Raw genomic sequence first — 11,362 nt, 5'->3', positions numbered from 1 at the left:
CCCTGTGTGAAAAAGTAATTGCCCCCTTACACTCAATAACTGGTTGTGCCACCTTTAGCTGCAATGACTCCAACCAAATGCTTCCTGTAGTTGTTGATCAGTCTCTCACGTCGCTGTGGAGGAATTTTGGCCCACTCTTCCATGCAGAACTGCTTTAACTCAGTGACGTGTGGGTTTTCAAGCATGAACTGCTCGTTTCAAGTCCTGCCACAACATCTCAATTGGGATTAGGTCTGGACTTTGACTAGGCCATTCCAAAACTTCCAATTTGTTGCTTTTTAGCAATTGTCATGTAGACTTGATTGTGTGTCTTGCTGCATGACCCAGCTGCGCTTCAGCTTCAGCTCACAGACGGATGGTCTGACATTCTCTTGTAGAATTCTCTGTAACAGAGCAGAATTCATGGTTCCTTCTATTAAGGCAAGTCGTCCAGGTCCTGAGGCAGCAAAGCATCCCCAAACCATCACACCACCACCACCATGCTTGAACTTTGGTATGATGTTCTTACTGTGGAATGCAGTGTTTGGTTTTCGCCAGGCATAATGGGACCCATCTCGTCCAAAAAGTTGACTCAAGTTTGCCAAAAAGAACCTGGATGATCATCAAGACTCTTGGAAGAACGTTCTATGGACAGATGATTCAAAAGTATAACTTTTTGGACGACATGGTTCCAGTATAATCAAAACGAATAATAATAAAAAATATAGAAAATAAATATATACAGTTGAAATCGGAGGTTTACATACACTTAGGTTGGAGTCATTAAAACTTGTTTTTCAACAACACCACAAATGTATTTTTAACAAACTATAGTTTTGGCAAGTTGGTTAGGACATCTACTTTGTGCATGACACAAGTCATTTTTCCAACAATTGTTTACAGACAGATTATTTCACTTATAATTCACTGTATCACAATTCCAGTGGGTCAGAAGTTTACATACACTAAGTTGACTGTGCCTTTAAACAGCTTGGAAAATTCCATAAAATGATGTCATGGCTTTAGAAGCTTCTGATAGGCTAATTGACATCATTTGAGTCAATTGGAGGTGTACCTGTGGATGTATTTCAAGGCCTACCTTCAAACTCAGTGCCTCTTTGCTTGACATCATGGGAAAATCAAAAGAAATCAGCCAAGACCTCAGAAAAATTATTGTAGACCTCTACAAGTCAGTATGAAAAATGTATGCACTTACTAACTGTAAGTCGCTCTGGATAAGAGCGTCTGCTAAATGACGTAAATGTAAAATGTAAATGTAAGTCTGGTTCATCCTTGGGAGCAATTTCCAAATGTCTGAAGGTACCACGTTCATCTGTACAAACAATAATACGCAAGTATATACAACATCGGTCCACGCAGCCATCATACCGCTCAGGAAGGAGACGCGTTCTGTCTCCTAGAGATGAACGTTCTTTGGTGCGAAAAGTGCAAATCAATCCCAGAACAACAGCAAAGGACCTTGTGAAGATGCTGGAGGAAACAGGTACAAAAGTATCTATATCCACAGTAAAACAAGTCCTATATCGACATAACCTGAAAGGTCGCTCATCAAGGAAGAAGCCACTGCTCCAAAACCGCCATAGAAAAGCCAGACTACGGTTTGCAACTGCACAGGGGGACAAAGATCGTACTTTTTGGAGAAATGTCCTCTGGTCTGATGAAACAAAAATAGAACTGTTTGGCCATAATGACCATCGTTATGTTTGGAGGGAAAAGGGGTCGGCTTGCAAGCCGAAGAACACCATCCCGACCGTGAAGCACGGGGGTGGCAGCATCATGCTGTGGGGGTGCTTTGCTGCAGGAGGGACTGGTGCACTTCACAAAATAGATGGCATCATGAGGAAGGAAAATTATGTGGATATATTGAAGCAACATCTCAAGACATCAGTCAGGAAATTAAAGCTTGGTCGCAAATGGCTCTTCCAAATGGACAATGACCCCAAGCATACCTCCAAAGTTGTGACAAAATGTCTTAAGGACAACAAAGTCAAGGTATTGGAGTGGCCATCACAAAGCCCTGACCTCAATTCTATAGAAAATGTGTGGGCAGAACTGAAAAAGCGTGTGCAAGCAAGGAGACCTACAAACCTGACTCAGTTACACCAGCTCTGTCAGGAGGAATGGGCCAAAATTCACCCAACTTATTGTGGGAAGCTTGTGGAAGGCTACCCGAACCGTTTGACTCAAGTTAAACAATTTAAAGGCAATGCTACCAAATACTAATTGAGTGTATGTAAACTTCTGACCCACTGGGAATGTGATGAAATAAATAAAAGCTTAAATAAATCATTCTCTCTGCTATTATTCTGACATTTCACATTCTTAAAATAAAGTGGTGATCCTAACTGACCTAAGACAGGGAATTTTTACTAGGATTAAATGTCAGGAATTGTGAAAAACTGAGTTTAAATGTATTTGGCTGAGGTGTATGTAAACTTCCGACTTCCGTGTCGCTACCTGGATGTCAGAAGTGGGGAAAGAGAAAAGTAGTTGAGTGTCATCCTCATAGCAATGATAGGAGACCATGTGAGGATATGACAGAGCCGAGTGACTTGGTCTATAGAGAGAAGAGGAGAGGGCCTAGAACTGAGCCCTGGGGGACACCAGTAGTGAGAGTACGTGGTGCAGACACAGATCTTCTCCGCGTCACCTGGTAGGAGCGACCTGCCAGGTAGGATGCAATCCAAAAGTGTGCAGAGCCTGAGACTCCCAACCCTGAGAGGGTGGAGAGGAGGATCTGATGGTTCACTGTGTTGAAGGCAGCAGATATATTTAGGAGGATAAGAACAGCACATCTTCAACCTTAGGAGGGTGAATAAATTTGGCTTGGCCCCTGAGATCCTCACAAACTTCTACAGATGCACCATTGAGCGCATCCTGTCGGCTGTATTATCGCCTGGTACGGCAACTGCACCGTCTGCTACCGTAGGGCTCTCCAGATGGTGGTGCGGTTAGCCCAACGCATCACTGGGGGCACACTGCTTGCCCTCCAGGACATCTACAGCACCTGGTATCACAGGAAGGCCAAGATCATCATCAAGGACCTCAGCCAGGACCTCAGCCACCCGAGCCACTGCCTTTTTCTCCCCGCTACCATCTAGAAGGCGGAGACAGTACAGGTGCATCAAAGCTGGGACCGAGAGACTGAAAAACAGCTTCTATCTCCAGGCCATTGGACTGTTAAACAGTCACCACTAGCCGGCCTCCGCCCATCAGTGGCGGCTCCTGAAAAAATTCTCAGGGGGGGCAATTTTTCTGATGATTTAGGTGACCTACACACATTTTAAAAAAGATATGTCCAGCAACAACATGAAGACAGGGGCAGCATATAAGTCAATACCAGAAGCATTTATTGACTGATCTCAAAAGTGTTGGCTTACCAGGGTTGGTGGAGCCCTCAGTTTCATCTTTGCCTCGCAAAGCTAACTCAAACACTCCGCAAAACTTCACACACTGGATTAGCCGGCTGAGGATGTGGCGGTTCTTGCTAATGTCGTAGTAAATATATTTGTTATAGTGAATATGGAATATGATATGTTGAGTAAAATGTTGTGTTAAGATCTATTTAGGTCAGGAGCTGGTTATAAGTTCTGTTCCTATCCAATAACAATGGACAAAAGGGTCCTATCTTGTCAGCCTTGTCAGTTTCAGTTCTCCAGTAAACTTGTGATTATCAACACTAACCTCATCGTTGTGGCGGCGGACAGCTAGCCTGTATCCCTCATCCAGTTGAGTGGGAATGTTCACTCTCCCCAAAGCAGACAATCTCAAACAGCTATCCATGTGGGTCTTTGACAGCTCATGTTTCTTAATCTTTCCTGAAAGATGGTGCATGTCCGTTACACACCAGTCGCTGTCCAAGCGGTGCTGTCTGCCGTGCCGCCTTCAGGGTGAAAGAGTAAGCAGGGGGTAGCAGAAGACTGCATTAGCTACATCGCAGCCTGCTAGCCAGGTTTTTCGTTCGTACCAATTTTTGGAAAATCCTCGGGTGTAGGACTTCCCCCCTTTAGTAGAAACCTGTTGAATTATTAAATTTGGTCTGGGAGGTCCTAATTGTTTCGTTGCCAATTTATCTTGATTTGTTCGCCGACAAAAAGTAACTTATTTCAAAGAGACAATCGAGTTGCACTGAACGCTATAGCCATCTTGATAGTAGTACGTGAATTGATTGATGAGGCTACCCGCTCTTTTCTTAGTTACGTTCATGGTTACGTTACGTATGACGAAAGCGCGTAAGTGCAAGCCCTCAGAAACCCATAGAGATTGTATTGAAAGCTCTGATATTTGAAAAAAATAGATTTTACATGGGAGTCTATGACAGACTTCTGGGCGATTTTCAACCTGACTGAAATCGCCCCAAAAGGGGGGGGGGGCCATTTGAAGCACGACTTTAGCCTGATTGGACATTTAGTGGCACTGTGGCAGATCAGACGTCTAGATTACAACACTGATAACTACTGTTGCCGTGATATAATTGATTAGAAAAAAAATCCCTTCCTTTTCCCGTTTGGCAGTGCGTCGCCCATATCGCCCTATTGAACACACCGCCCCTGCCGCCCATTACCCTGCCCTGAACTTTAGTCACGGTTACTAGCCGGCTACCACCCGGTACTCAACCCTGCACCTTAGAGACTGTTGCCCTATGTACATACTGTAGTAATTGAACACTGGTCATTTACTGTTTTACCCACATCATTTGTACACTGAGTGTACAAAACATTATGAACACCTGCTCTTCCATGACATAGACTGACCAGGTGAAAGCTATGATCACTTGTTAAATCCACTTCAATCAGTTTAGATTAAGGGGAGGAGACAGGTTAAAGAAGGATTTTCTAAGCCTTGACACAATTGAGACATGGATTTTGTATGTGTGCCATTCAGAGGGTGAATGGGCAAGAAAAAATATTTAAGTGCCTTTGAATGGGGTATGGTAGTAGGTGCCAGGCACACAAGTTTGTGTCAAGAACTGCAACGCTGCTGGGTTTTTCACGCTCAACAGTTTCCCATGTGTCCACCACCCCAGCCAACTTGACACAACTGTGGGAAGCATTGGAGTCAACATGGGCCAGCATTCTTCTATTATTTCTATATTTCTTAATTATTTTGGGGATTTGCGTGTATTGTTTTGTATTGTCAGGTATTACTGCACTGTTGGAGCTAGGAACGTAAGCATTTCGCTACAGCTGTGATAACATCTGTAGATATGTTTACGCGAACAAAATACAATTGTATTTTATTTTATTTTATCTAGCTGATGCCGCTTTCACGTGCTAGTCGGAATTTGGAAACTCTGAAATTGCAGTGATGCAACCAGTCAGGATGCGCTCGATGGTGCAGCTGTAGAACTTTTTGAGGATCTGAATACCAATGCCAAATCTTTTCAGTCTCCTGAGGGGGAATAGGCTTTGTCGTGCACTCTTAACGACTGTCTTGGTATGTTTGGACCATGATAGTTTGTTGGTGATGTGGACACCAAAGAACTTGAAGCTCTCAACCTGCTCCACTACAGCCCCGTCGATGAGAATGGGGGCATGCTCGGTCCTCCTTTTCCTGTAGTCCACAATCATCTCCTTTGTCTTGATCACGTTGAGGGAGAGGTTGTTATCCTGGCACCACACGGCCAGGTCTCTGTCGGTGATCAGGCCTACTACCACTGTTGTGTTGTTGGCAAACTTAATGATGGTGTTGGAGTCATGCCTGGCCATGCAGTCATGTGTGAGCACGCACCCCTGAGGCCAAGCCAAATTTATTCACCCTCCTAAGGTTGAAGGATCAGCATGGCATATGTGTTGTTACCTAAACTTACCACCTGGGGGCGGCCCGTCAGGAAGTCCAGGATCTAGTTGCAGAGGGAGGTGTTAAGTCCCAGGGTCCTTAGCTTAGTAATGAGCTTGGAGGGCACTATGGTGTTGAACACTGAGCTGTAGTCAATGAATAGCATTCTCACGTAGGTGTTCCTTTTGTCCAGGTGGGAAAGGGCAGTGTGGAGTGCAATAGAGATTGCATCATCTGTTGATCTGTTGGGGCGGTATACAAATTGGAGTGGGTCTAGGGTTTCTGGAATAATGGTGTTGATGTGAGCCATGACCAGCCTTTCAAAGCACTTCATGGCTACCAATGTGAGTGCTACGGGTCTTTAGTCATTTAGGCAGGTTACCTTAGTGTTCTTGGGCACAGGGACTATGGTGGTCTGCTTGAAACATGTTGGTATTACAGACTCAGTCAGGGACAGGTTGAAAATGTCAGTGAAGACACTTGCAAGTTGGTCAGCGCATGCACGGAGTACACGTCCTGGTAATCCGTCTGGCCCCGCGACCTTGTGAATGTTGACCTGTTTAAAGGTCTTGCTCACATCGGCTACGGAGAGGGTGATCACATAGTCGTCCAGAACAGCTGGTGCTCTCATGCATGCTTCAGTGTTGCTTGCCCGAAGCGAGCATAAAAGGCTTAGGTCGTCTGGTAGGCTCGCGTCACTGAGCAGTTCGTGGCTGGGTTTCCCTTTGTACTCCGTAATAGTTTGCAAGCCCTGCACATCCAACGAGCGTCAGAGCTGAATGAAGTCAATGAAGTTGACTACATATACAAAGTTGCCAATGTCTTTGCAACAGTTACAAACAAGAGAAAGATAAAAATATCCTTAAAATGAAAACCGAGATGACTGCATTAAAAGATAAATAGCCTACAGTATAGGCTACAGGCCTATATAATTCAATAATATTGAAATAAATGTCATGTTCATTCAATTCAGTTCTATTTTGCTAATTGTAGGCTACTGTCTGTAATTTTTGCCTCAATATCTTTAATGATGTGTAACAACGTGTGTGCAATGATATGCCAAATCTTGAGATTTAGTGCGTTATTATAGGTTATGCCAAAGCATTAGAATAAGCCACCTCAATATTTGCAGTCATAAGATAGGTTTCCATCCAATTGGCGACAGATTTTCATTCCAATATTCTAAAATCTGCATAAAGAGAATATATGCATTTTCCCACCAGTGGTGTTTCCACCAAACTGACTTGTTGCAGATAAAAATAAGTGCGTGACGACGTAGTGCACATAAAATGTACTTTTTCACTTATGTTTTCATGTACCGAATAAAAGTTACATGTGTTTCCTTTCGCATGTTCAACTCTACAAATAGTTTTGTCACAAAAGCTGTTGTGGTAAATAGCAAATGTGCCTACTCTGGTCTTGGCATGTACGCTCTATCTAACAGCATGCAGATACAGTGCGGGTAGGCTACTTTACATCAGGGGTTCCTAAACCTTTTCACTCAGGCCCCACTTCCAGCATTGGGGAACATCCCGAGTAGTAGTATCATCGCATGAGATATGATGGTTATAATATCAATATTTGTGCATTAATGCATTTCCACCGCCATTTCTCACATAATACATTTTACCGACACAAAAAGATAAATCATCTGTTGGCATTTATAAAATGTTACCGAAACGTATTTTTCCATCACAGCTGTCATTATTTATTTTTTATATGGTATGACTTTACTCGCATAAAAACTGTGGATCGAAACGTGGCTATTGGTGATAATATCTTTCTAAGAGCTGATCCGTCATCAGTATTGTGGAATAATTGTAATGTTAAATTAAGATTTGAATAGAGAAAGCTGTTCAGTATCAACACATGCCTCATGTTTTGACCAAGTCGTTCATTCTATTCATTCCACGTTGCTATGCTAAACAAATCATTGGCATTTAGCTAGTTAGCAGAGGTTCAATGATGAAGAGTCCAAGAACTTGGTAGGGGCGTGGATCAGAAAACCAGTCAGTATCTGGTGTGACCACCATTTGCCTCATGCAGCACGACACATCTCCTTCGCATAGAGTTGATCAGGCTGTTGATTGTGGCATGTGGAATGTTGTCCCACTCCTCTTCAATGGCTGTGCGAAGTTGCTGGATATTGGCGGGAACTGGAACACGCTGTCGTACACGTCAATCCAGAGCATCCCAAACATGCTCAATGGGTGGTGACAATGTCTGGTGAGTATGCAGGCCATGGAAGAACTGGGACATTTTCAGCTTCCGGGATTTGTGTACAGATCATTGCGACATGGGGCCGTGCATTATCATGCTGAAACATGAGGTGATGGCAGCAGATGAATGGCACAACAATGGGCCTCAGGATCTCATCACAGTTTCTCTGTGCATTTAAATTGCCATTGATCAAATGCAATTGTGTCTGCAGATGTGAGGCCGGTTGGACGTACTGCCAAATTCTCTAAAACGACGTTGGAGGCGGCTTATGGTAGAGACATGAACATTCAAATTCTCTGGCAACAGCTCTGATGGACATTCCTGCAGTCAGCATGCCAATTGCACACTCCCTCAAAACATGAGGCATCTGTGGCATTGTGTTGTGTGACAAAACTGCACATTTTAGAGTGGCCTTTTATTGTCCCCAGCACAAGGTGCAACTGTGTAATGATCATGCTGTTTAATCAGCTTCTTGACATGCCACACCTGTCAGATGGATGGATTATCTTGGCAAAGTAGAAATGCTCACTTACAGAAATGCTCACTAAAAGGGATGTAAGCTTTTTGTGCATATGGAAAATATTTTATTTCAGCTCATGAAACATGGGACCAACACTTTATATGTTGCGTTTATATATTTTTCAGTATAGTTATAGAAGATACAATGGGATATTTTTCACAAGGGTAGCTAGCACTGAGGTATAACATTGAACTGCTCTCGGACTCACATATTGCTGTTCACTGGACCTTATGATCACTCAGCTGCACAGCTGATGCCTGCTGGACTGTTCCTTTACACGGTACCCTGTCCTGTTTATTCTGTTTAGCCTTAGCCCAAACGTTATCGCTATTTCCAGTTGTTGTCTTAGCTCTCTCTAATAACACCTGTGACTGCTTTATGCCTCTATCCCATGTCAATTATGCCTTGCCTATTGCTGTTTGGGTTAGTTCTTATTATACAATTTCACTGTAGAACCCCTAGTCCCTCTCAAACTGCCTCAAATAGTTCCTTTGTTCCACCCCCCATACACGCCGAGACCGGCTCAATCGGTGCCTCCAGTGACGCTATCTCTTTCATTGTTACCCAACGCTTAGGGTTACCTGAACTGTACTCATATCCTTCCATATCCTTTTCTGTACATAATGCCCTGAATCTTTTCTACAACTCCCGGAGAACTGCCCCCTTTATTCTATGTACCCAACGCACTAGAAGACCAGTTCTTAAAGCCTTTAGTCGTATCCTTATTCTAGTCCTCCTCTGTTCCTCTGGTGATGTAGAGGCTAACCCAGGCCCTGCAGCCCCCAGTATCACTCCTACTCCCCAGGAGCTATCATTTGTTGACTTCTGTAACCGTAAAAGTCTTGGTTTTCTGCACGTAAATATCAGAAGCCTCCTTCCTAAGTTTGAGTTATTCACTGCGTTAGCACACTCCGCCAACCCTGATGTTCTAGCAGTGTCTGAATCCTGGCTTAGGAAGGCCACCAAAAATTCTGAAATTTCCATCCCCAACTATAACATTTTCCGTCTAGATAGAACTGCCAAAGGGGGTGGAGTTGCAATCTACTGTAGAGATAGCCTGCAGAGCTCTATCATACTATCCAGGTCTGTGCCCAAACAGTTTGAGCTTCTACTTCTAAAAATCCACCTTTCCAGAAATAAATCTCTCACTGTTGCCGCTTGCTACAGACCCCCCTCAGCCCCCAGCTGTGCCCTGGACACCATATGTGAATTAATTGCCCCCCATCTATCCTCAGAGTTCGTACTGCTTGGTGACCTAAACTGGGATATGCTTAACACCCCGGCCATCCTACAATCTAAACTAGATGCCCTCAATCTCACACAAATTATCAACGAACCTACCAGGTACAACCCTAAATCCGTAAACATGGGTACCCTCATAGATATCATCCTGACTAACTTACCCTCTAAATACACCTCCGCTGTCTTCAACCAGGATCTCAGCGATCACTGCCTTATTGCCTGCATCCGTAACGGGTCCGCGGTCAAACGACCACCCCTCATCACTGTCAAACGCTCCCAAAAACACTTCAGCGAGCAGGCCTTCCTAATTGACCTGGCCCAGGTATCCTGGATGGATATAGATCTCATTCCGTCAGTAGAGGATGCCTGGTTGTTCTTTAAAAGTAATTTCCTCTCAATCTTAAATAAACATGCCCCATTCAAAAAATACAGAACTAAGAACAGATATAGCCCCTGGTTCTCCTCAGACTTGACTGCCCTTGACCAGCACAAAAACATCCTGTGGCGTACTGCATTAGCATCAAATAGCCCCCGCGATATGCAACTTTTCAGGGAAGTTAGGAACCAATATACACAAGCAGTTAGGAAAGCAAAGGCTAACTTTTTCAAACAGAAATTTGCTTCCTGTAGCACTAACTCCAAAAAGGTTTTGGGACACTGTAAAGTCCATGGAAAATAAGAGCACTTCCTCCCAGCTGCCCACTGCACTGAGGCTAGGAAACACTATCACCACCGATAAATCTACAATAATCGAGAATTTCAACAAGCATTTTGCTACGGCTGGCCATGCTTTCCACCTGGCTACCACTACCCTGCAACTTGCCCATGCCCCCCCAGCTTCTCCTTCACACAAATCCAGACAGCTGATGTTCTGAAAGAGCTGCAAAATCTGGACCCCTACAAATCTTCTGGGCTAGACAATCTGGACCCTTTCTTTCTAAAACTAGCCGCCGAAATTGTTGCAACCCCTATTACTAGCCTGTTCAACCTCTCTTTCGTAACGTCTGAGATCCCCAGAGATTGGAAAGCTGCCGCGGTCATCCCCCTCTTCAAAGGGGGTGACACTCTAGATCCAAACTGTTACAGACCCATATCCATCCTGCCCTGCCTTTCAAAAGTTTTTGAAAGCCAAGTCAACAAACAGATCACCGACCATTTCGAATCCCACCGTACCTTCTCCGCTATGCAATCCGGTTTCCGAGCTGGTCATGGGTGCACTTCAGCCACGCTCAAGGTCCTAAACGATATTATAACCGCGATCGATAATAGACAGTACTGTGCAGCCGTTTTCATTGACCTGGCCAAGGCTTTCGACTCTGTCAACCACCGCATTCTTATTGGCAGACTAAATAGCCTTGGTTTCTCAAATGACTGCCTCGCCTGGTTCACCAACTACTTCTTAGATAGAGTTCAATGTGTCAAATTGGAGGGCCTGTTGTCTGGACCTATGGCAGTCTCTATGGGGGTGCCACAGGGTTCAATTCTTGGGCCGACTCTTTTCTCTGTGTATATCAATGACGTCGCTCTTGCTGCTGGTGACTCTCAGATCCACCTCTACGCAGACGACACCATTTTGTATACATCTGGCCCTTCATTGGACAC

The sequence above is a fragment of the Coregonus lavaretus genome, assembly GCF_964263955.1.
Source record: "Coregonus lavaretus genome assembly, chromosome: 6".
Lineage (NCBI taxonomy): Eukaryota > Metazoa > Chordata > Actinopteri > Salmoniformes > Salmonidae > Coregonus > Coregonus lavaretus.
This window is presented reverse-complemented; position numbering follows the sequence as displayed.